This window comes from Vanellus vanellus (assembly GCF_965231255.1).
Source record: "Vanellus vanellus genome assembly, chromosome: 5".
Classification (NCBI taxonomy): domain Eukaryota; kingdom Metazoa; phylum Chordata; class Aves; order Charadriiformes; family Charadriidae; genus Vanellus; species Vanellus vanellus.
In genome coordinates, this window is record NC_138910.1 from 26,240,454 (window position 1) to 26,267,178 (window position 26,725).

Below are 26,725 nucleotides of genomic sequence, written 5' to 3' on the forward strand. Positions count from 1 at the left end.
CACGGTACCAACCGGGCAGAGGCGCCGGTGCACCGCCTGCCCGCCGCCAGGCAGGGGGAAAGCCAAACAAGCGACCGAAATTGCCAACCAGCCAAAACAGAGATGAGGAGATTTGGGGTTCCGTGCAGACTAATTGTCTGGAATGTATACCTTGAGACGAGGTGCCCCCCCCCCCTCCCCCCCAGCACTAATGTCATCGGTCCTTGTAACTTTCTGTCAACCTTTTGACTTCTCCAGCAATTCAATATGCATCCGACAACATACTGCATTCCTCAGGTGTAACAGCGGGCACGTGCCACAGCACACCCAAAAGTAGGAGGCAATGCTTTAGAGCAGGTGGGCCGTAGGCCTGGGTCCCTACCCCCATGTCATAGTTACCAAATTATTGGATGGTCTTACCTCAAATCACTTGTCATTATTTGGTAAATGACATTAATCGGAGAGCAAGCTCAATTCCACTTGGAAATTCAAGTAGCAGTCAAATAGTTAATCAATTCAGTGCACTGCATACAGCTTTGGAAAGGGTGTGACTGCTGCCATTCTCTCTGTAGCCTTGCCGACAGCCTATGACAATATATACCTTTCAAATGATCCTTTGGTCACCTTTTGGGCCCATTTTTGATGCTACTTTCAATGATCTAATATAACCAAATAGTGTGGGATTAGGACACTCTTACTAGCCATAACAGAAGCTCTAACTACCGTTCCTTTGTAGGTGCTGCTTTAGGTTCTGTGGCTCAGCCAGAGAGCTGCCACGGTCTCTCTCCTGGTGCCCTACTCCTGCTTTGGGCACTCACAACCGTTGAGCTGCGTTGGTGCACTTTGCGATTTAAACAGAGCAGGGGTGAAGATCTCATTTTCATATTTGCCCTACAAGATACAAGAGTGGGACTTTCTAAATTAAAAAAAAAAAAATAGCACGAGCATATAAATTTGATAAATCTGTAACAATTTAAAAAATCCTTTGGACCATCATGTTGCAGGTGAGTGTCTACCCAAAGATACTGCTTGCTGTAATTACATGGAATTAATACATCCCTTTGAAGGAAGAAGAACCTGTAATCTAAGTAGAGTTATTATATGCATGTTTGACAGCTGTACTAGATACAGTGGGAGCACTCGCCTTACAATGAAGGTTTAGTTAAAACACATCCGTAGAGCCCCTAAACACACTGTGGAGGTCTAAACAGAACATGTGCTGCATCGCTGAATGAACTAGGTATATTGAAGGAGCTCTTATGATGCTATGGCTTCAATTCCATGCAGGGAGAATGCATGGCAACAATACATCATTTGTAATGGAGAACCAGCAGCAATATTCTACCTATATTCCCATGAATTATTTTTGTAGTACCACTTTATTCTGTGGTCTAAAAGTGAACCCAACTGAATCCAGCTGAAAGGACTCTGCTGGAGACTGGAGAAAGAGAAGTGGGCTGTCATAAGGGAAAAACCCTTTCAGCACAGCTGCTGCCAGCTCCTCGCGAACGATGTTTTTATTAAGTACCAGCTTTTGACTTTTTCAGTATTATAAAAGAAATGGCGAGCAGTCCATGTTAGCACAAATTGAGTAATACACAATGTCAGTTTGTGAAAAATTGCCCTGAAGCTATAAAGGTGTCTTTTCTACATGCTCTATTTAATAGAAAGCAAAATAAAAGCAACAGTGAATCTTAGGCGTTGGCATAGATTGTATCATAGTGCAGAAACAGTATGCAAAGCTAAGCAGCTTGCTTGGAGCCTGGGGTGAAAAAGAAAGGCAAGGACACGTTCTGGCCAGGCCAGATAAAAGAGCAATGACTATATATTTCATTTGCGTTCCTTGCTTAATTTCTTTTCTCCTTTCCTTATCTTCACACCTTGAGCTCAGGCAGACCAGCGCTTCATTTCTGATGAGTAAGGCAGCCATCCAAAAATCAGCTCAGTGAAAATGCCGTATATCACTGCGCTATTCCCACCGTACGCCACTGATGAAGGAAGTGTATGGCATCAGGAGCTTTCTGAAACAAAGTGTGAGCAATACTTTTGCAATATTGTTATTTCCATTTGATTAGACACCTTGAAATACCTGAAAACAGGCTTGTTTGTTAGTTGCCCTTCATAGCTTTTCGTATAATAAAGTTTTGAAGAAAATGTTTTCAATTAACATTGCATCTTTCTAATTCTGGAGTTTATTTGGGATATAGTGACATCGCCATATGGTATACATAGAGAATATGGACCCACATGTAATGCTTTGGTCTCCACTTGCAAATATGAACTTTTGGCCAAGCAACGAAAAATCCAAATGCTTTTCCATCTGTTGTATTCCTGTTAGTGTACGTACATTTGACTTACAAAGCTTATGTACCTAGTCTATATGTATTGACACCCGTTATTGCAATATTACAGCTTATATGCAAATGAGGTAGATATAATTTCCAGGAAGTTTGAAGTAGCTGAAGTAGTATATTCAAGAACAACCCACGGTGGTACTTTACTGAAGAGTAACAAAAGGTATAGAGAACTTTTTATGACACATATAATTTTAAATTTTACTAGTTGCCTATTTTTATATTAGACATTCTCATTATTCCTATTCTTGCATTAGATTTTTTGTCAATCATAATATTTAGAAAAACATTTATTTTATTATCAGAATTTATTCTAAAATTTTTTCATGCTATTTTTAAAATGATAGGAAAATGGAAATATCTGGCCATATTTTCACATAATGGACTATTAATGACATTTTGATAAAGTTCTTCCTAATGTATCTGCATAACATTTTCTATTATTTTATATTAGAATAATTACGAAGATAGAAACTTCATAGTGCCACCTGCTGCCGAAAATACATATTTTAAAAACCTTGCTAGTTTGGGTACCTTCAAATACAAGGGCAGTGGAGGAAAATATCTGTTGGAATAAAATCTTTCAAATAAAATCTTTCACTCCTGACTTGTCGAGTGAATTTCAGTCACACTGAATTTCTGAGCTTTGAACCAGTGACTATTTTGACTAAGACTGTAACGAGAAGTGACTCTGAGGGTCTGGGATTTTGTCTAGAAGCTTTTTGTTGTTACATTTTTAATAGAAACTTTCATTTTAAAATTATTTCCTGTGATGTCACTAGAAAAACACTGATGAAAGGATTCAGTGAAACATAATTTATTTTTTACTCAGTGATAAGGAGACAGCCTCTATTTTCCAGAGCTCTGCATGAGATGTAAACCAAGGACCCTGGAATCAGTATTACATGCAGCACAAGCTCTGTCCCCTTCTTACATCGCAAAGTCATGAGATGGACCATGGATTCCTGCTTGGTTGTTGGCATAAGATGGTATGTTCTCAGCCATGATGGTTGGAATTCATCTTCCCTAACCCTTACCATCTAAAAGTTGGATAAGATTAACGTACAGTCTAAAGCACAGTAGCTGGTTCCTTCTTCACTTCATGGAGAAGACCCTGTCTCTGGTACTAGTGGAACAGTAACTATATGCCTACAAACTTTTCCCATGTCCCAGACGTTAAGTATTTGTTATGATCTCATTCGCAGGAACCACAGAAATACAAGAAATGGTAGGACTTTGTACATGAGTATGAACAAGTAGAATATAGACCCTTATTCTTCCTGAGGAAAGTTCAACCTTAAATTTGGCTCTGAGGAATCGGGAATGGTATATCTTCTGCTGGTACTTGTCTCATCCTGTAGAATAAACTGACATTGAAATGCTTTGAATGCGTGACTGTCAGAGTTTCTGTCCTGTTATGGCTCGATGACTTAAACTTAGAAATTAATTTCTTTTCAAGTTGAAAAATTCTTGATTTAAATTAATTTAAAACAGATAAATGAACTTGTAAGGATGATTTAGCCACTTCGTGGCAGCATTTTAGAAGCCTTTGGAAGCACTCTGCACGACTGCCCTTTTCATTCACAGAGGAGGACTGCTGTCGTGACAGGATCACTCAGCAGTACTTCATTTTGCAACAGCAGCCTGATCTACTCAACAGATAACAATTTTCAGAAGAGCTTTTTGTAATGTACAGATGCTTATGTACAGGCAATTCTGGGTGCACATTTTTACCAACATTATGCATTAAGAATTCACCTCCTATCAAGTTAGCTTGATAAAAAACAAGATAAAGGAAATTTCTTAGTTGTTGAGCTTATTGTGTCTTGTGCACGGTGAAAACTCATGCTGACTTTTTGGTCAATTAAACGCATTGTTTATTTATTTATTTATTTACTGAACTGTTTTTGGTTGGGATGGAGTTAATTTTCTTCATAGTAGCTTGTATGGTGCTATGTTTTGAATATGTGATGAAAACTATTAACACAGGGATGTTTTAGCCATTGCTGAGCAGTGCTCACACAGCACCAAGGCCTTTTGTGTTTCTCAGCCTGCCCCACCAGGCTGGGGGTGCACAAGGAGTTGGGAAAGGACACAGTCCGACAGCTGGCCTCAACTGACCAAAGGGATATCCCGTACCATACGGCATTGTGCTCCGCAATAAAAGCTGCAGGGAAGAAGGGGAAATGTTTGGAGTTACAGCATTTGTCTTCTCAAGTCACCCTTAAGCGTGATACAGCCTTGCTTTCCTGGAGATGGCTGAACACCTGCCTGCCGATGGGAAGTAGTGAATGAATTCCTAATTTTGCTTTACCTGCATGCACAGCTTTTGCTGTACCTACTAAACCATCTTTATCTCAACCTGCAAGTTTTCTCACTTTCACCCTTCTGATTATCTCCCCATCCCACTGGAGAAAGTGAGCATGAGGCTGTGTGGGGCTGAGCTGCCCGCTGGTAGTAAACCAAGACAGTCCTTTTTGGTGCCCAACATGGGGGCTGAAGGGTTCGAGGTAATGACAGATTTGACTGGATTTGCTAGACCAAATTTATAGCTGTTAAAGCTGTTAAAGCTGTTTAGCTATTAATTGGCAGGCTCCTGTGCTTGCCATGGGGCTTTCTTGCCTTACTGTACATTAGAGTTCAGTGCTTGTTAGTGGCTGCTTTTTGCTCTTGCTGTTTGCTGTTGGGCTTATCATCGCACCCTGCTGTGCCTGGAAGCATTTTGATAACAGCAGTGGCCACGTGTCTGGGCTGGCTGACAGCCTGGGCATTGCTGCTGGAGCTCCAGTGTCAACTTGAGTTGAAGGGACTGTGACCTGTGGATAAGTCCATGTGGGACCAGGACACCCCAAAGTGTCTGTGGCTGTGGATAAGTCCACGCCAGAGCAGGTACACCTCAAAGCATCTGTAGCCATGGATCAATCCAGGCCACAGCAGGTATAAACCTGAAGAGGCTGTGGCCTATGAGTAAGTTCATGCTGGAGTGGGTGGGCCCGTGGTCTGTGGATAAGTTCACGCTGGAGCAGAGGCAAGGGAAGGAGTACACTGCAGTGTCCAAAGGGACCAGAGGCAAAGATTGTAATGGATATACCTTTAAATTGTTGTAACTTATAATTCGAGTTGCATGTTGTACACAAGTACTGTAGCAGGAACCACCACCAGTGGAAGATGAGCCTTACAAAAAGCAGTGCAAGTGCAGCAGTGACCCAACCTAAGCTGGCTTTGGTGCCCAGTATCTTCATGCAACACAACACCTCTCCTGTCCTGAGAGGCCACCATAACAGAGAGAACCCAAGTCATGGACTAATGAACTCAATGGACATTTCATGGACATTTTACGAACATTTTAGAGGGATGGTCTGTAGACTAAGGGAATGATATCTCTATATATCAAAGCGTGTGAAGGGGGAAAGCGGCTAAGAGGGATCTATTGAGTAGTGTGGGACCTGAGCATGACATAAATGGTGTGGAATGAAGTGTGGAGATTGTACTGGTTTGGGCTGGGATAGAGTTAATTTTCTTCATAGTAGCTTGTATGGTGCTATGTTTTGGATTTGTGATGAAAACAGTGTTGATAAAACACTGATGTTCGTCCTTCTGGGTGTGATACAGGGTACGCCTGCACCATGACAGAGGAGGAAGGGATGCACACTTTCACCAATGGCTAGGTAATTATTTTGCTCATAGGTTCATGAGTTACAAGTTATGAGTTAATGAATTGTGAGTTATGAATTACAGAATTTGTGAGAAACCTCATGACTTAAGTGACAAACTAGTGAATTCGCGTGCTAGACTAGCCTGTACAAAGGGGATTGAGCCCTTGTTTGCTGTGTTTGTTTTCTCTCCTAATGAGCTCATAAAATAAAGTTTAATTTACAGAGTACGTTGTCCTGTAAATCTGACAGATCCAAATGGACCGTGACACAGAGCAAGTAGTCTGTAGCCCTTCTCCCTATTACTTGTCCAAATACTTTTAAACTGCTTCTTTCCAAAAGAGCAGCGACTAGGGACACTCCTCTGAAAGGAGCAGGGGAAATCCTTCACAACACTCAAGTTCTGTGTTTGTTGTCTACTCCAAATTCCCATTTTTCTGTAAGGGTCTTGCCAAAGACCACTGGTGCCTGCTCCTCTTCCTGGGGCAGTTATAATCCACCTGGTCCTTCCCTCTTGTTTCACTTACTATGGACTATGGACTTCTAGTGTTAATGTGTGTCAGACTAAATAATTGAAAGCAATGCACACTGTATTCCAGAAAACTAGAAAGGTTGAAAATATGCTTCTTCCTTCTCAAAGAAAAAGGTGCAAACTCAAATCACAGTCAGCAGGAAAATGAATAAGCTATTTGGTGATACCATGTACAACAAAATAGCATCATAAAAATGAAATTATTTAAAGTAATATTCAAATCACGCAGTCATCGTTGATTTAGTTTCCAATTATACGGAGGTAATTGTATTAACGAACTGCCTCATTCAGTTTGGTGGGAAAACAATTGAAAGTTTTAATGTCCTGGCATCTGCAGATAATAAATGATATGATCTGTGCTCCTAACCCAACTAGAATCCTAATTCTTGTTTTATCCAGGGCATACTGCAATATTGGTATGTCTAATGAAAGATACTTCTATGACCTTCTGGAACCAAGACAATTCTGGCATAATTTTACAATAGAATCAGTGTTCTAGAATTAAATTTTGAAATAAGCTAAAATAGACAAAGGAGCTTATTCCAGAATTAATGACCCCATATATATAGCAATTTAAAATCCAAGTAAAATTCCATGTTTAGAAACATTTGCAACCTGCATTGCACTGAATATACTAGGAATAGTTTTAAAAGACTTAGTTTTGTGACTTCAACTGCTGAAGCCAGACTAACTATAAATAAACATATTACACAGATCCTGAAGTGTATCATGTGCTTTGGAGCCAGAACCCCATGTCCGATATGCTGTTGAACTCCCCACCATTCTCTAAGTGTTGGAATACATTTATGCCGTAGGTGAGCTGACCCAGCTCCTGCCTGCCTATCTTTCCCTTTAAATTCTCAGATCTTCCCAGGAGCTCAGGGAGCCTAAGCATTTCTCAAACGCATACTATAATTGTTCATGGATTTTTTGTTGCCCAACTGCTGCTCTGGCTCCCAGAGCCACACTTTATGTTCCATAAAGTGTGAAAGCAAGAATAATACTGAGGTCTCTTTGACTTTCATTTTCTGATGCAAGAGATAACACAAACATTGGGTAGAATATCTGTCCTATCAAAGTATTTCAGTACACTAGCAGTATCCATATGAATAGAATTAATAACTCCAATAGTGTTTAATGTATGATACATTCATAATCTCTTCTAGGAAAGACCTTCCTTATCCTCTAACTTATTCTGTGTCCTCTGCTATATCAAAAGCATTTGCTAAATAGGGGAAACCCCAAGTTATTTCCTGTTCTGATTTTCAAAGAGAAAGGGAGAAGCCGGCTGTTTTATTACCACTTTTTTTCCTTGTCTCTTCTATTTTTTTGAGATTTTCCTCCTGATAGTCACATGACATGGGAATATAATATGTTGTTGACTCCTTCAGCCTCTTGTCATGCCCCATATATTCTGCTAACCCAGCAAGCAGCCCTTACTTACTGTGTTTAAAACATAAGCAACCTGCTGACTCTATTCACGCTGTTCTGCAAGAGCTGCTCGTGGAGCAGCTGCATGCGCGGGATGCTCTGCTTCTCGTCTGCAGGGCTGTTGCGCAGGCAGCCCGTTACCTATCAGCAACCGTCAGTGCTGAGCCTGTCCTGAGGTGCCTGGTGGGGTGCTAACTTCCAAATGTGCTCAGGGTTGTGAAGATGGGCATAGGCAGGAGGGCAGACGCCAGTGCTCCAGAGGAATGCTCGTGCAGTCTCCCTGCTCGCTCGGCAGCAGAGGTAATACCTTGACCAAGCTGCACAGACTGGCTTCTAGTGTTGACGTGTCCTCTATGCCTCAGTATGAAGGCAACAGTGAGAAATGCAGAAACCCAGAGTCACAATGTTTCTATTGATATTTTGCCTGGTTCTTTTTTTGCTTTCTAGCTTAACTTGCATCTCTTTCTCCTCTCCTAAACACGTCATTATGTACATGGCGTTGCCACCCATTAGCCTCACTCCTAATCTCATCTCCATTGATGTGCTATAGGGAGAGGTAACGCATTGGCCTAGGGACGAACAAAGACTGTATTTGAATAGGAAGCAATATCAAGCAAGTGGTGTGATCCTCAGCACTCTGGTGGACTGTGTGCCTACTTTTTATTTAAGTATGTGGTAGAAACAGGGAGTTTGTCTCTGGAAATGAGTTTCTGAGGAAAGAAAAACTAAGCTTGATTCTCAGAATACAAATGCAACCCTTATTTTTATGCACTCTTTTGGGATCTGCTACTAGATCAGTTTGGCGGCTGAGCAGCAGCAGCAGCTAACAAAGCAGTGTTGGGACCTCTGGCAGCCCATGACCTACTGACCCCTTTTTTTCTACTTTGTATTTCTAAGTACTCTGTTCCAGAAGAAGTCATCCATTATGGGTTCCCCTTAATCACCCTTAAAGGTTTGGACAACTTAAAACGTGTACACGAATTTCCAAATAAATCTGGCCTCCAGCCGTTGATTGTTATTCTGGCTTTTTTCAGAACTCTTTCTCATTTATCTTTTGTCTTTTTGATAGTGCCGTGGATGGAACTGAATCTTTTAAGCCAAAATCATAAAGAAAATGACTTAACCTGATGCTGTTACAGCTCTTCATGGGGAGTCCAAAATGACATTGCTCTTTTGCCTTGCCATATCCTGAGCAAACTCACATCTAGTTGCCAGGGGAGAAGAAGGAGAGTTTCCCAACTGAGTTTTCCAATTCATGCTTTTCAGGCTATTTCTCCCACTGAAAAATTATTTGGATTATTTGTACACTGTTTATCAATTTGCCTTACTCTAGATCCAAACGATTACCTTTGGAGTGCATCGTTTCTTTACACCCCGTCTATAATTCTCTCTTCATTGGTATTTTCAGCTTCTTGCGATGTGCAATTGTAAATGTCAGCAGAATGTTGAAGTTTACTTTATTTTCCCGATGAAAATATTTTTAAAAAAATCAGTCCTCGCACCAATATCTATCATACCCCAAACATCTCCTCACGGTTCAACATATCCTATGTCTTTGCAACACTGTATCAAGGTTCCCAGTATGTACTGGAGTTTCCAGCATATGTGAGCCATGTTTGAGAGGGAGAAGCCTACCTGGGAGCCAGAGCAGCAGTTGGGTAGCTGGCAGAAGGAGGCAGCTGGGCTGTAAGCAGCCTGGGAGCTTCCCAGGGAAATCGCTTGCTGCTGGCAGGGTGTCATTAGTAGCAGCAGGAGGACATAAGGAGGCAGGAGACACAACAAAACTGCATATGTGACTGGCAGAGAACTGGTGTCAAATGGTCCCAACAAGGCCCACCCCATACGATCATAACTCTTATTTGAGATTCAGCTGCAGGGCTGATAACATTGCCACTGTTAAGAGTTAATTGTGCTTAAGGGAGTTGCCCTATTTGTTCCGAGAAAGTCATAAAGCAGCCGCATTACTTCTGCAGACCTTGCGTGTTAAATGAGGACAGCCTGGTAACTACAGCCCGCAAAGCCTCCTGCCTCCAACACCTACAGCACTGGCCACTGAGCTGGGCTGGGAGATGGCATCAGGGGACAGGTCAGGTGCTCCAGAACAAACTCACAGCTTTCCTAGCCAAGCCAGCTTGAATTCATTTTTCAAGTAAGATTTTTATGGAATATTACTTGAAACCTTTAAAAAAATCTACTACGTTACATCTGCTGCCTTCTTTTCAGCCATTCCTTTTATATATCTGTCCAAGCAGATCACTCAAGTTTGCACAGCAAGATTTTTTAGTAAGACCACAGCATTTGTTGATTATAGCCCTAGAACCTTCCAGATGTTGAGCAATCGCTGTGCAACATTTCTAGTATTACTCACTAGGAACAGAAATTATGCTTAAGAGAAACTGATGTCAAGTACCACTTTTTTCTTGTGAAAATTGGTGAGGTGTTTGGTTAATAAATGTTCCTCGGTTTTCTACATCTATTGGGATGATAACTTATGCTGTTGTACCACATGCATTCCAGAAACTATGGCAGAATGCAGCTAGAATCCCTTGACGCCTGCAACGAATGTAAATGATTTCCTGTATTCACTTCCAGTTTCCTCATCAACTGATTAAGAATTTGGTTTTCAATCACGGTCTCTGTTTGCAAGGTCACAAAGGCTGGTTTTATTACTGTGCTGTGTGTGCTACCTTAGCTTGCAGACTGTTTGCAAGTGCAACAGGAGAGATGGAAGTATGTTGCTTGATGAAAACAAGTCCGTGGAACACGTATGTTTTGCTTAGATGAGCTGACGACACCAAGCAGAAAAAGCAGGCCTGGAGTAGTCCATGTGCTCTAATTTGTGACATTCAGGAGCTCTGCATGTCTTTTTAGGTTATTATGCAAACTTAACAAGAATGAGAACTTTTCAGAATATGAGATTCTTACTGCAGTTCACGCACGCAATTTTTTCTCTGCTAATACAGAGAGTTGTTGGCGATATTAGTTGGCTAGCTTTCCAACAAACTGAATTCCTGGGACTCTGCCTGACTTCCTTGGAAAATTTGAAGCTGTTTTTAAGGAGGTTCTGTGAGAAAACACAGCACAGTTAATTTCACTAACTTTGGCTGACTTAAAAGGGAAAGGCTTGCAGTAACCCTCAGGCATGAACTTGATTATATAAAGAGTAAGAAAATACAAAATAAATCATATGCTTTAATTCTAAATTACATTATTTGATGTAATAAGAACTTCCATACCAGATCAAATCTAAATTAGTTGTCTGCCAATAGTAATTCCCAGTTGTCTCTGAGGAAATTGCCCTATTCTTCAACCTCCTTTCCCCCCTCCACAAGTATAATGGATAATTGTATAACAACCTGACTATAGGGGAAGTTATTTTCTAACCTCAGGCTGGTGGCTGATTTATGCCCTGAACTGTGAACATTTATATTCATTATGAATTTTTATCAGGTCCAATCTAATTCCCCACATAAATGTATGAATATGTATGTATAACCTTCTACTGAATCCTGCTAAGCACTTGGCCTCAATGATACCTTTTGCCAGGTGTATTACTTCTGCTGATTTTAAATATATTGCCTCTTACTTTCATTATGGCAATCAGTGTTTACCTGGGGAATGTATCAGTGGTAGGAATAACCCCCAATATCCTTTTCCCCAGTCGCTCCCTGCCCTGAACAGCTCTGAAGTCTGCGGCCCCACCTTGAGCCTGGGTGCCCATGCTGGACCAGAAGGTAGCAATCTCCGGCCTGCTGGCATTTCCTGCTCCATCCCCTCATAGACCAGACATTGCCTTTTACATTAGGGGTTGACGAAAGGCAGAGGGATCATGCTCGCAGTAAATGAAAAGCTTAAAGTGCCTCTAGGACTACTATCATTCTGCTGCACCACGACTTCCTGAATTTGCAAGTGTCATTAGAATTTAATGTCAGGAGAGGAGTTTATTTTGGAGAGAAGAAGTTGTTTTGGACTGTGGGAAAGAAATTAATTTCGATTTGCGTTGAGTCGGGTCAAAGAGGTGTGTTTACGAAATACTGGGGAGGGAGAGATTAATCTTGGGGTGAGCTATGACAGCTACATTTTAATGTGAGAGGAAGGTAGATTATCTTTGATTATGGGGAAATTGGTTGTACTTGGGAAAAGAAGGTTGGGTTAGGACTGATTCTGAATAGAAAAGTAAGAACTATTTTACCTAAGGAAGGAATTTCACTGTACGTCTATGTGCGCTGACTACTGACATAAAAAGGTGGATGGGTTTTGACTAGAAGCAAAGAAGCTGGGACAGACTATAAGGAAGACCTTGCAGAAGAATCAAGAAAGGACAATATTTTCCTTTCTCCTCCCAAACCTGGACATTACTGGTGGTATCTGTGTTCATAGAAATTTGAAAAGCAGGCAATTCCCAGGGTTGCCAAAGGCAAGAGGCACTCTTGCAAATCAAACCTTGAATAAGCACCTGTAATGAAAAGGAGGCCATGAGATCCACTTCAATAGTTCATATATGAAAAATCTTGAGTTTGTGAATCCACATAACACACTCTCAGTAAGGAAATATTTGGCACCAAATGTTCATTTACAGAGAATGGGAATATATAAAAGCCAACAAAGACATTCAGAGTGGTTACAACAGACAGCCGAATTCAAGAGGCAATAACTGCACACAGAACTTAAGGTGGTCAGGGTCAGTACAGGGCATCTGTGGACTAAGCCACAACTTTCAATTTTGGTGTAAATTCTTTAGTTTGGGAGTACCGAGACATGGTCTCTTGTTGGTTCACTTAATTATATAATGAGCAGCTGTGAAGTTTTTATTTGGATTAAAATTTCCCTGGAACTCAAGGTAATTTAGATCTGAGGTTTTGGCTCCAGTCCCTTCCCAGCTTGTACTCAATATAAATTACTGCCCTAGAACCATGACATGTTCAATTTATCCTCCATTCTAGATGGCTGAAAAGTGCATGCATAATTCTGTGCATACCACGCTTTCTGTAATCTGCTGTGACAAATAGACCAAATGACCGAAACTGCTAGGTAAGACACTTTATTTTAGTCATGAGCCCACACCCAGCCTTCGTTTAAATACCAGGCAAAAATGACATTTGAATTATTTGATTTGAATCAATGCCAAATTCAATCTTATGCAAACTCAGAGAGAGAGACAGAAAAAAAGTCTTGGAATAAACCCAGTGATTTATGCGTAGGAACATAAGGCAATAACAAGCAGCAATCGATTCAATCGTAACAACAGGAGTGGACCACCAAGAAAAACCTGACAACTTTTCACTGGAGCTACTGCAATTGAGGGATTTTTACACATGAATAATGACTACAAGAAAAGCAGACTTGAGGGCCAGCATTCTCAGTTCCACCTTCTATCAAAAACGCTGGTCAAGCTCTGGATGCCATGCTCCACTCACACTGCTCTGAGTTTCTCCATTGCCCAGCACAATGCAGAGTGACAAATATTCCCATCGTAGAGAGAAAAATAGAAAATAGTTAAATCACATCTGTCTGAGACAAAATTATATACCTTTTCATAATCTAATTCCAAATAACTATTAAATTAAGAGCTGTATCCAGAAATGATGAACCTTGGTGTTGAGTTTTGATCTTCTGGGTCAGTCTGATTTACCCGTTAGTGCCATGAGTTTGGCTGCAGGGAGGCAATGTCTTATCAATATCCCCCAGGGAGCAAGCAGGACTGCCTAGAATTTTGTCAGTGTTACACATCCCGCAGGGATAAAGTTTTCCAGGATTATTTTGTACTCTGAAATATTACTATTTTTCTAATGGCTTTCTGGACTATGTAGCAAGCCTTTCTAATAAGGCCATGTTTGCATAACCAAATGCTAGGGAGTTCCGTTCAGAAAGGCACCCAAGGCAACTTTGTAGCTACACCTACTAATTCCAACATTCAACTCAACCCAAGAAAAGGGACTGGGAGTGCAGATGCATAGAAAGTTCATTCCTATAGTTCTCCTTGGCCACTTATACCCAGAGAGACTCTGAATGAGCTTTCTCTGAAGTTATGCACAGAAAGGTCCGACTACTTGTAGCTCTTTAAGCAATTTTGTCCTCAGCCAGAGACCTATCCTCTAATTTGATGCCTCTCAGTGGGAATTTTTTTTTCTCTGAATTTTCATGCCAAACAGTTGTCTGCTTTGTTGTTTTTTTCACAGAAAGGCACCTGTTCAATTTTAGATACTGTTCAGCTTGTTCCACTTCAGTGGTCTGCACTACTCCTCCGAGAGCCCTGAGCTTTTTCACATATTTCAGGCTGCCAGCTCTCTTATGTGCTTTTCCCCAGCAGCCAATTTTGCTCTGAAGCTCTTACGACTGAGCCAACTTCCATTCCTTCATAAAGGGATACCCTCTTGTTATTGCAATTGAGGAGTTCCATAAGAGGCTTTTAATGTCTCCAGAGTGCTATTATGTACGATAAAATCTTGAATTAAGCTTTACCTAACACTTGTTCATGCAATATTCATTTATTGGCAAACTGCATTTATTTCTGCCATTGACAAATACTTTTAGGTTTATTTCTAATACCACAAGTACATGATCAGATTAATATATGACTGAATAACATGTTATATGCTTTTTTTGAGTAGGAGGAGCAGCTTGAAGCCTGAATTCACTACAATGTACACTGCCATCTTGTGTTCTGAAGATCATAAAAATGTACACTATACATATAGCTATTCGCAAAATAGGAGTTTGCTATATGAGTGGCACATGCAAGGTTATAAAAAGATGTTTACTGTCATTTTCTCTTCTTTCTTGTAAAATGTAAAGTAGTCCCTAAAATAGCAAGTCTCACTGGTAACTGAATTCATCCATTCCTTTCAATTAGTGACTTGTGGGTAACCCAGTTTAAAAAAAAAAAAAAAGACTACAGAGAAAATTCTGCTACAGCCAAGTCATTCTGTTTTTCCAGCACTAAGGTCCAGTACAGACTCCAAAGAATAGCTTCGTTGCAAGGCAGCCCCTGAACTGGTGCGGAGATGCCAGAGGAGCTGTATGCCGAATGCTGCTCTTCTGCAAAAAAGGAGGTAGATAGAAAAGAGAGAAGACTTGTTTTCTTAGCTGGAATCTCTCTCCCTTTGGAACAGCTGTAGTCCAAACATAACTGGATCATCCCTGAGGCTGTTCCAGTATGGACCAGACTACTGGTCACTTGGCTGAAAGAGCACCTAAAGTGACGTTTACTTACAAAATGAAGAAAGCAAATCTAACATCTCTGCCCCTTGGTGTTTATTCAAAACTAGATTCAAAACACAAAATTAATGACACATCTTGATGGATGAAATAAGTACTGCATGCTCTTCCTGTAAAAATGATTGTTCCTTCATAATGTGCTAATCAAAGAAGTCCTTTTGTACATGCATACTTCCAACTGCTTTCACGGCATAACAGTATTTAGCTCTGCCTTTTTATTATGTTTTTATTAATTCCAGCTTCTTTCTATAGCTGTTTACTATTGCAAACGTGTACGAGCACTCTTAAACACAGCTTTGAACAATGGCTCTATAAAACACAAAGGATTTATTCCATGCAGCTGCTGTTGCCTGAAACAAGCACAAGCATGAAAGGGAAAAGGGTGCCAAAAATCAAATACTAAGCTTAGAGACACCTGGGGCAGGGCAGGAAATAGTAAAAGCATATCAAGGTAACAGATGCCAAGGTATAAGGGCAGAATGGCAGAGAACATTAGCAGAGGAGAGAAGCACATTCGGCCTTTCTTGCTCAGAAGTTCCCCTCAGGTTAGTTGCTTTCCATGCCAGAACCCTTTCATTCCACCTGTTTGGCATTTCTTAGCCCATTTGCACATACTTTTGTATGTGAACTTATAGTATCATTTGCCACCTCCGAAAGGCAAACGCTTGTGGCACCCATTATTGACTGGTGCAGGCACTGTCTCCCAAGGTTACTTTTTATGGCTTACACGCATAATATACCATGAAACAGAGTTTAAACAACCTCTCCTTCTTGTGAAATGAGCAGTTGGAATGATTCAAAAGAACTTTTGCTCCTGTAATGATACTTTTATAATACTTTATTGCTTTTTAAACTTGTCTTCAAAAGGCAACGTGTGTATTGTGGTCTGGTTGCATAACCTCCTGTTTCAGTAAGAGGAGAACATTAAAACTGTTTGCACAACACATTGCAGTCAGTGTTTAAGTAATGCAAAAAGCTTATTGAAAAGGACTTTGTCATTTCAAAATCTGGAATGCTTTGCTACGATTGTTAATGCTATTTTATTTACTTTATTTGCCTGTAAGATTCCTGCCAGTTTTCTTAGTTTCCTAGCATAGTCGTACTTTCGTAATTTATATTCTTTGCTGTGTTGCCATACGAGAGATTTTCAGACAGAAAAAGCTAATTTGCTACATATGAGAAATAACAAAACAGTAACTTAAATTGTGCTAGAAATTGTATCAAATAAAGCAGGAAACTCTTTTCTGTAATCTCTCTACTACAGTAATCTCTGATGGGGTGTACATATATCTCCCTGGTGATTGAATAGCGCTGGCTGTAACAGTTACTGGAAAAACAGAAGAGGGAAACTACTGCAAACAGAGCAGGTCTGGGAGGAGAACTGACGTCTACTGTGTCCTCAGTTCCTGGAGATGTGGGTTGACAAATCCTGTGACTGCGGTCAGTCTAAGCCTCTTAAGCACCCCATGCTCCAGCTTCTGCGTGTCTGCCAAGTTGCCATACTGTGTTAGACTGCATAATGTCTTAGCAATGGATGAAAGTTTGTTGTTTCTGTTCCTAGTTTGCTTTCCATTAGCTAGTTCATTTTTGCATTGGGAGAGCTTTACTGATGCTAGAAGGTGCCTGTCAAACAGCCTGCCCATGCTGGTAACTACCTACTGTCTGAAAGTTAATGGTGGGAGACAACACGCTAGGGGTAAGTCTAAGTATGCAAGTTGAACTGGTCCCCTCCGGATGAGTAACTGTGTGTTGCAGTACCATGTCTAAGCTGCTGGGTTAATCCTGAATGTGAATTTTGGAGAAAATACTAGCTCAAGTTTAGACTTTCACATTCCCATCTAGGAGCACCTTCTGACCACCTAAAGTCCCAGGCATCAGGCAGAACTGCAAGCACCGGGTGCAGCTGGGTCCAGCTAAACCCGCAATGCCCTTGGGAACAGCAATGAACTTTCAGAGAAAGAACAAGAACAGCGAATGGCAGATCGAGTTTTGTTGAACAAAACTTCAAAGCATTTATTTATATTTTCTCCTGTAATTAAGCTTAATATTTCTAAGCTTTTCCAGGGATACAAAGCCTACCATTTCTGCTATTGCAGCCTTTTGCACTCCTGGTAGAGGTAAACCACCACACATACCTGGAGCACATGCTACACTTCCCAGATGCCTTGCATGGATTGTACTACTCAAGGAAAGCTATCCAAAGAAAAGGGAGATCCACCACAGAGCACAAAATAATCAGGTCTTGAATTTAAAGTTATCATAGGTTTTTCTTTTATCTTTTAACAAAGCTGCCTTTCCTTAAAAGTGTCCATCTGCAGGGCTATAAACATTAGTGAGAAAGCCTCTGCTTGGATTTATTTTCTGTTACCAAGAGCAGTTGGCCATCTGCTGGGTAAAAAGAAAGCTGTGCTTTGGTGCGTTTGGAAGCAAAGGTCACAAATAGCACACCCCAGTCCTTTGCCAATGACACATTTAGGCTGTGTCTGATCAGAAAATATCTTGTTAACCCACCCTTCTCAGTTTACCAGATCTCTTTAGATCAGAACTCAGTATTGTGCAATTTTAAATGGCTTTCACATAGAGATGCTGTCTGAGAGATGCTGTCTATGTAAGATGCTGTCCATGTATTCTTACTGTCCCCAGATGTGGTAGGACAAATGAAAAGATGTCCCCAGATTTTGGGGTACAGCTTCAGCCTCTACATTCTAGCATGTGAGGTAGGAATGTGCTGGCTGGGGACTCCAGGACTCACTGCCTGGCCTGTGCTGGGACTCCTGCAGGGACTTGCAGGGCTGAGGACACCACATCGCAGGCTCGCTACAGGGGTGCTGATTTGAATTAGCTCGTCACAGTTCAGCACTCCGGAAGTCTGGGAGATGCCTGTGCACAGCAGCTGTTAACTCCAGAGTCTTGCTCCAACATTTAGTACATTTTAAAGAGTCCTGGGGGCAGTGTACAAGGCAAGATGGAGTGAAAAATGAAGTGTTGACAAGGAGAAAAAAATAATTGGAAAGCTTTTCTGTTAAATCCAGTCAAAAAGTAACTGCCTGAAATCTCAAGTAAGACTGACAAGGCATAAGGATCAAGTTTGCCTGTTTTAACACAGCCAACAACACTGTAGAAGTCAAGCGAGAGCTACGGAAGGCAGGAATGCTTGGCAGTTCTGGGATACATGGTGTCACCAGGAAAAGAAATCTGAGGCACATAATTTTTCCTTTTTAATTTTTTAGCAATGTTTAGAAACTGGTTAGAAACTACAATAAAATATATTTAGAGGCTATAACAAAAGCATTTAGAAAATACTTTGCTGATAAACAAATACTTCAGTTGACTACAAAATAAGTGCTAAAAAGCTTTCTGTAGAAGGAATGTGCTATGTCTTTGCATTCCTGCTCCAAGAGCAGAGAACTCTCTGCTGAAGATCCAAAAGCAGTGCTTTCAGCTCTGAGATGCGGAGAGCTTGAATGATGGACTGAGCAGTAAATGAGGAATTTAAACACCTTATTGGAAGAACAAGACAGAAATAATCTCTAGCCATTTAAGGAGAAATTCAAACACAAAAGAAAAACTCAAATTAGGGACTAAAGAACAGGCATTTCAGCTCTGTCTTACTTTCCTGTGTACCAGGACCCTCACCTTCTCCATTCCAGATGAAATTTGGTATTTAAATAGGGGTAAGGCAGTTTTAATGCTCTTGGCCCAAGCTGCTTTGTACCAAGATGTCCAGGGTAAGTACTACTGTTGTCACAGCAAGACAATCGTTCTGATAAACGTCTCAATTTTCTAACTCTCCCTCTGCTGAATTTATTATCATGGTTTTATTTTTCCTTCAATCACAAGGTTGTACTATTATCCTTAACTGCTCTCTTAAAACTAATCCATACGTTGGCCAGGGGGGAGTACTCTAGCAGGGGAGCCAACACTATTATCCTAGAGTCTTGCTGTTCCAGCAAGCTTGGGAATGATTGCCCTGAGGTTTCTCACCAAGCTGCTTTCAGTTCACAAGAGCATAAGGAATCACCCAGTACTTCTTTTTATGCCTAGTCGTTAGGTATATTTACAGTACTACTTTCTCCCTCAAAGTTTGGCACTGCTTTCTTTGCCCCCACTTTCTGTTTTACAACTGTTCCTTTGCCCCTAAACTTCCAGTGCTGCAGCACTGAGGAGCCGTGAACACAAGGACAGTTTGTTTTTTTACTTCTCAACACACAAAGAATGTTGTGTTAAAGAGAAAATAAATTCTGTTTTTCTCTCATTTGAAAATGCCTACCTTCTTCAGTGATATCATTGCATGTAATGGAGCAGTAAGCTGGTCCCCTATCAAACAAAGAAAGCAGTAGAGATTAATTATCTCACAAATATTTTGGAGAATCAAGCAGTTCACCCATTTGTGCTGCTCCATTTCCCATGTTTTCAGCTGAAAGAGCAGGCTGCTGTCTAAATTGATGGCATCCTTTTCAGCTGAGACCAGCTTAATCTATTTTGTGTTCTTCAGAAAAGGAGCTGCCTTTGTTATCCCTTGTATGCACCACATTTCTCTATTGAAACAAAGCACTGGTGAACAGCATTGGCTTGACAGTGCCCAAGACTGGAGTCCTCAGGTCTGGCAAGGCAGCAGCAGTAGGAGCATTTAAGGTGTCCTGCTGGTGCAAATTCCACAGGATAAGCTGAAGCTATGCTTTAATTTTATAGACTTAATTAAACTTCTACAAGACAATAATCAAATTTGTAGATGAATTCAAATCACATCATCATCAGGAAGGAAACAAAATTTTAAAAAATTTAAATCAACAAATAACCAGTAATTCCAAAAATGAAAGGGAGAAAGACTGCCAGGCTGCCTGCTAGTGACTCTCAGTCTTCTCTAGCAGTGCTTGCTTACTTAATGATGCTTTTTAATGGTTCCTACCCATGACTGTCCACTCTACCCTTCTCCAGGAGGCTCTCGCTCTCATCACAAAGACAGCGTAGCTGCCTGTGGAGCAGCTGCTGAACTACTCTGGTTTATAGCCTTGCATATTCAGATAAATTGCCACTCATTCCTCTTAATATACTGTGCTGTAATTTGCAAAATCCTGAAAATCATCCCTTTTTACTAGCATCTCTGATGTTAAAACTGTATTTTAAAAACTGCAACAGATTTGCATCTGAGGGGAACTGTTGCTTTTACTAGTACAAATATTCTGTTCAGCTGCCTTTGAATCCCCAGCCTAAATTATAGTTGAATCAACATTTGTTTGGTTTCACAGAATGACACAATTAGCTACATTTGTTCAAACTTCCTTGATTTACTACTTGATCTCATTATTATTACTTCAGCCTGTCACCTCCTTCTGTTTTTTGTTTCTCAGATGGGGCAAAACTTAGATCTTAGATCCAGGTCCAGGAAAAGGAGAATGAAAATGATGCGTGGGAGATGCATGCTTCTGCCTCAAACAAAATGCAGATGGTACAGTACTGGCATAATGATAATTTAGCTGAATGTAAACCAGGAAATCACTCCCTTTCTGCTATGGTTAGCCACGAGTGCAACACCACGTGGTGGATGGCACTCCCCAGCCTGTGGTTAAGTTCCCTGTTCACAGCTCTGTGCCTCCGGTTCCTCTTTTGCTCACTGCAATTCCTCCTTCCCATTACTCCATTCCTTGAGGAACAGCAGAGGTACAAAAGAAACTTGGTATAAGGACACAGAAGACTTTGTGCTCATGGCGTTGGCAGTCTCCTGCTGAAGCTTTCTCTGGCACAAGCACATAAAAAGCCATTGCTGGATGTTCAGTTTGCCTCCACTATCTTGCCATACAATTCCTTTGGGTGCTTGATCCCCTCTTGACACAGCAGATGAAAAGAGACCCTTAAATGTCCAATACCACCACTTGTGTCTATATACACTCTGCCTGAATCTTATCTAATCTGTTCTCATCATCTTTGCATGTATTCTTGAATGTCTTTCTAAACTTACAATCCTGACGCATGTCTCTGAAAATGAAGGTGAATTGTATTATTCCCTTGTGTCTAGTTAGTACATACAGGAAAAACATCATCGATTTGTCAGAAAGCACCTCTGATTTGGGAATCCAGAGGGAAGCTGGGCCACACTAGAAGGAATAATTTTGGGGAACAGACTAAGAGGGAAGTGAATATCACCAAGGGCTAAACAAAGATACAAGTACAGGGGACCAGAACAACGGTGGCTGTTTGGATAAGAGTGCACCTATCTTAGTCCATAAACTGCAAATCTGCTGCAGGACACGAGGACACAGCTTAATCCACGCTCCCAGCGAACCTAATGGCAGGGATAGTATTCACTCTTAGCTGTGTGTTGAAAGACTGTGGATCTGAATTATAAAAGGATATGGGCACCTGCATATATCAGAACAAGTGCAGAGGATTCCCGGTAGTTGTATTCTGCCTACCATTTTCACAAAGCACCTATCATGCAATGGGAAATTCAGATGTTTAATAAAATTGTCTCTTATTAATTATAAAATCTTAGCTTTCCATTAGTAGCTACCTTTACAGGACAATTGTACTATTGTGTGGGAGATAATTATAGAGTAATATAAGATCATATGGGGATAATATAAATATTATTGAGACAGTGTTAACACTTTTAATCTAAACTGCAGATGTTTCATTCTGCTTTGGCATCTGTTTCCCTTGAGATCATGGAAAAACCTATTGTTTTAAGCAAAGGAAAAAAAATGATCAATTGTTTTGCATGAATAGTGATCGAAACAATGGCATTATGTGAAGGGAAGACTAGAAGTAGAATCAAACACTTCAGTCAAATACAATTCACATTTGAAGAGTGTTTTGTTCATTTTAAAGAGTCACATCATTATTTGCCAGCTTCCATTTGGCAATAGTTTTTGCATGGTCTGTTCAAACACTCTGCCTGTCCCAAATATGTTGTTTACACAATTACATTGCTTAATTGTGTGTCTGATGTTGCATACCTTGGTATTCCCTAGAGTATACTCAGGTAATTGTCTAAAATGTAATAGACACTAGAAGAAATTGTTCCTTCTCATTAAACTCCAAGGAAGGATTTGCAATAGCTGATTTGTTTGTTAAGCTGCCTTGCTGTCTGACCTAGGAAAGGGTTTTTTTTGAGTTAGCCACAACAGTTAAGTGTTACAGCTTTAACTGAAATATGTCAAACGCTTCTGCTAAGTTATCTGATAAATGTCTGTTCTCCAGCAGTAAAGAATTTTGTAATAAGATTCAGTCAAGAACTGCACAAATACACTAGGCGTTCCATCAGCACCTTTTTGTATTTTAATTAAACAAGTAAAAATCCAACAGACTTAAACTGCATTCAAGCACAATCAGCCCTCTCCATACCCTTGTATTTCTCCTCCTCCTGAGATGCTATTTCTCACCCAGAAGTCACAGAGCTCTTGTCATACCCGTAATCTTCTCAAAAGGATGCACAGGGATTGAGTTTCTAATTAAAACCCAAGTAACATTCTCTTCCACAATAAAGTTTATGTTATATACCCTTAGGAGTAAAACAATGGTTATTAGAACCAATAATATGTCTAGGGACATAAGCAAGGGAAATACAGAATTAAGCAAATGCTGTTATTAGGTTGTCGCCTCAAACCAGGACATAGGTCATTTCTTCTTCCTCCTCTAAATTCTGAGAAATTGTGGCAAATTGTGAGAATTTTAGTGCATCAAACTGCATACTTAGAATGGATTATTTAATAAAACACTACAATACAATCTAGCTTCCAGTATCTCCCCGGAGGATTGGATGTACACAGAGATCCTAGCAGTATCCTCATACTCCATATGCATTAGAGCACAGGGGACAGGAGAGCACCAGGATATAGGATTATCAGGATAAATTATTGAACTTGATTAGTATTACTATATCCAGCTTCTCCTGAGTCAATTCCCCATGCAATGTTTCTCTGCTGTCTGCTGTCTACCAAAGCAATCTATTTTAGGAAAATATAGAGGGGCACCTTTCCTTTGCAAACACACATAACTGTCCAAATGAGGAGAGTATCACAATTGTATTAGTTAAATGTCTCAAAAGGTTACTACTGACTCTATTCAGGAGAAATTCATAAACTGGGCTGAGAAAGGCAATGCTCCTTCTCAAAAGGGTATTTTCAGAGTTGCCACACTTCCTGCCAGACTCCTCCACAGGAGGAAATGAAACTGGAATGAAAAATGGAGGTTCTGAAAGTAAATTAAGAGAATGGAGAATAGTTATGAGAAGGAGTCACCATGACAAAATGCAGGTGTACAGGAGTTGCAAAAGCCAGGAAAGTGTAGAGGCAAATAGTTTCTACAGAAGCTCCCTTGTCACAGTGGGCAGTTACATTTCACTTTAATTGACAGCTATCTTAAAAGGGGGGAAGGAGAGAAAGTCTTGGAGCACTAAAAAAGAGCATGCAAACACACTTGAACTCCTTTGGGACACGCACCTTGAAAGCTAACTGTCTGTAAATGTCAAATTATTCTTACTCTCACCGCCAAAGCCGCGGGAAGCCATATGTGGTAACTATGTTTGGTTTTACTGAATTGCCTCAATAAATAAATATAAAAGCTTTTTCTCTTGACAGGCTTTTGACATATGTTGCGGAAGAGTTGAAACTGGGCAGGACTATACATCTCTACACAGAGTTTTCTAGGAAGCTTGCCTTTCTTCCCTTCAGTTATTTGGATGCAGCAGGACTGTCATTACAGTAGAATGAAGAAGGTGAAATGAGTTCACTGGGAACCTGCAAAGCATCTACATTGATAAACATATTTGTAACTATTGCTACCAGTGATAGAGTTTAACTGGTTTTACTACCAGAAGTAAACAGAAGAAACAAATAGAAATGTGTCTTATTCAGTTTGCAAAGGCCAACCTTGAATTGATTGATGCACAAACTCATCTGTGCATACAGCTAACAATTTAGTAAGTATTTTTCTTTCATGCAAAATGTAATATACAGAAAAGTCAGATCTGGAGTTATTACTGGTACATAGATAATAATAATATATTGCTAACAACACTGCCTTGGGGCACCAGTGGAGGGGTTAGTGAAGTCACAGCAGTTTCACAGAGGAGTCGATATGCATTTGTCAATATATTATGGACAAGAATTTAGCACTTGATTCTCGGTGATTAGCTCTTGTTCAGATACAGACTTGTTTCTAAGCTCTAGCATTTCTAAGCTGTTCGGATCATCTTGTTGACTGAAAGCTGAAATAGTTAATTAGCTTTGATACTTCCCATCTTTAACAGGAGAGAGTTGACCACCATGTACAACAAATCTGTGGGTTTTTGTACATTTAAAGAGAGAACATGCTGCCCATTAACCTTTTCCATATAAAAAAGGTCATTTTCTAGTTGGAGATCCCTAGATAGGAGGTTTCATTCGTGGCCCATAATCTGCAGGCTTTTATCACCTTTTTCCTAATTTCAGCTCCTCCTCCTGTCCTTGTGTAACCTTTCCAAATCCAGGCTGATCCTTGCCAAAGGCTTCTCCCTAGCTGTACGCTCTGAGACCTGCGCCCTTCTCATTCTGTGGCACTGAGGCCTGCAAGCTGAGCCTGCCATAAGCTGGCAGTGAATGGATGTGGTGCCTTTCCCCCAGGGTCCCTGTTGACCATATAAAAATGGCACAAAGCCTAAGTAGGTCTTAGACAAATTGGCTCCTTTCAAGAAAACTTCTTGGCCCATTCAAATATCAACAAAACTCCTCCCAGAGCATTAATTACTTGGTGTTGAATGACATGTTCATGAATGGGTGTAAGCTTTCTTTTTCTTTTTTTCTCTGGTGAAAAAATGACTAATCCAGAGGTGATCTCAGGGGCTTATGCCCTCTTCCCCCTTTTATTGCCTCATCAGCTTCTTCTGGGCCCATGATTCAGCTGTAGATGTCCCACACCCATCCTGTACCTAGGGCGCTCAAAACCCCACCTCTTCTGTAGGTGGTGGCTTTTTGTACAGGGCTACAGAACAAAAAGGTGTTCTAATACATTAGTGTCAATCACATCTGAGTAATAGTTGAACTGGAGAAAGCAAGAACATCTGAAACACACCTTATTCAAGTAGGTGTTTCCTTATTTTAACCTTGCAAGTAGTGCCATGAAATGAAGACTCTTAAAAAAGCTAGTTTCTCATTTCCCAATCCCAAAGGATTCTTTAGGTTCGTTTTCTCATTGGCTACTATTGTCATAATGTTCTGTTGCCCTCAGAAGCAGTGAGGTGAATTAAGAATTATCTTGTAACTCAAAGCTGTGCTACTTTGAAAACAAAAAATAAAAATAAATAAAAAAACCCACAACCTTTTTCTGCTACTTAGTAAAGGAACAACACAGGCACAGACTATGGCACTGGTGATTCCTGCTAGTTTCAGCTGGGGCCAGGAACTATCACAGGTTTCAATAAAACTTTGAAAATTTTCAAAATTCTTTTTACAGTTTAAGTTGAAGATAGTACTCTACCTTCTCTTCTAGATGCGTGTATGGTTGCTGCTTCAGCAGCTTGTAAGTTGCTGAAGCTTCGAAGGCTGGATGTGTATCCCATCAATTAATTTTCCACATCTGATACCTACATCTCAAGGGCTTTCATGCTACATTAGGTGATTTTCAACAATCTGTTGAAGAACTTCATTCAAGGCAAGAAAATTTGTCAGTAGAGTCTCTTCTTTTCACAGCCTGTGTATGGGCTGCCCAAGAGCATAGCATTTGCTCTGAGCAGCATGTTCCCTCTCTGCTCTCCCACGGGACTACTGCGTAACAGAGCTCTGAGACACCTTGCTATGAAGACTCCTCTGAAAGTTTAAAGTATTTTGGCTACTTTATTTTTGTATTACACTGTAAACTCTCTTTAAAACTATGTGTTCTGAAAATGCCAATGTGCAGAATTCTGGAAATACAGGTCTTTGATGATATGAGGAGTGTCATGTTGAGCTGGCATCTCACTCACACTTGCAGATGCACTCAGGTATGTGGGAAGGACAGCTCATGGAATAGCAAATGCTGCCGCTTTGGCTTGGCAATGATTAGCATACTTCAAACTACCATGTTGTAGATCTGCTGGTATTTTTACTGAAACCAGTTCTCTTTGGTGTCACAACCATATTACTTTCAAAACTGTGTTTCCTAAGTTTTCCTTTCAGCACTTCTAATTATGAGATATACTTTATATGAATCAATTAGACATATTTTTTGAAAATATGCCAGTGGTTCTCTTCAGGCTAATGATGAGAAACAGCAACCTCATGATCTGCCAGTACATTATGTTACTGCCTCTCTTTATGAAGATTGCCATTCTTCCAAGGGAGCTGAGGATTGCATGTAGAGCACTGGCAGGAACTCAACATTCTTACTGTTAGCAAAGACCCCTCTTGCACAAAAACGAGGTGTCACTTAGCTATACCTTTGCTCTGTGTAAGACAAGGGCTCTCATTGGTTTCCACAGCATACCACCATGCCCCTAGTGGAAGCCACACACACACTTGAAGATTAATTGAGAACTTTTTGGAGAGTTAAGTTCCGAGGTGGTGATAAATAATGCTTATCAGATACTAAGTGAATTCAATTTT

The 26,725-nt window shown here is 40.5% G+C and overlaps 1 long non-coding RNA gene across 1 annotated transcript; it reads left to right on the plus strand.

Moving 5' to 3' along the window:
* Nucleotides 1–934: 934 nt before the first annotated feature.
* On the plus strand, nucleotides 935–3,687 carry LOC309672666. The gene is made up of 3 exons (XR_014269248.1): nucleotides 935–983; nucleotides 1,871–2,012; nucleotides 3,194–3,687. It is a non-coding gene; the product is annotated as an uncharacterized lncRNA (long non-coding RNA).
* The last annotated feature ends 23,038 nt before the right edge of the window (nucleotides 3,688–26,725 follow it).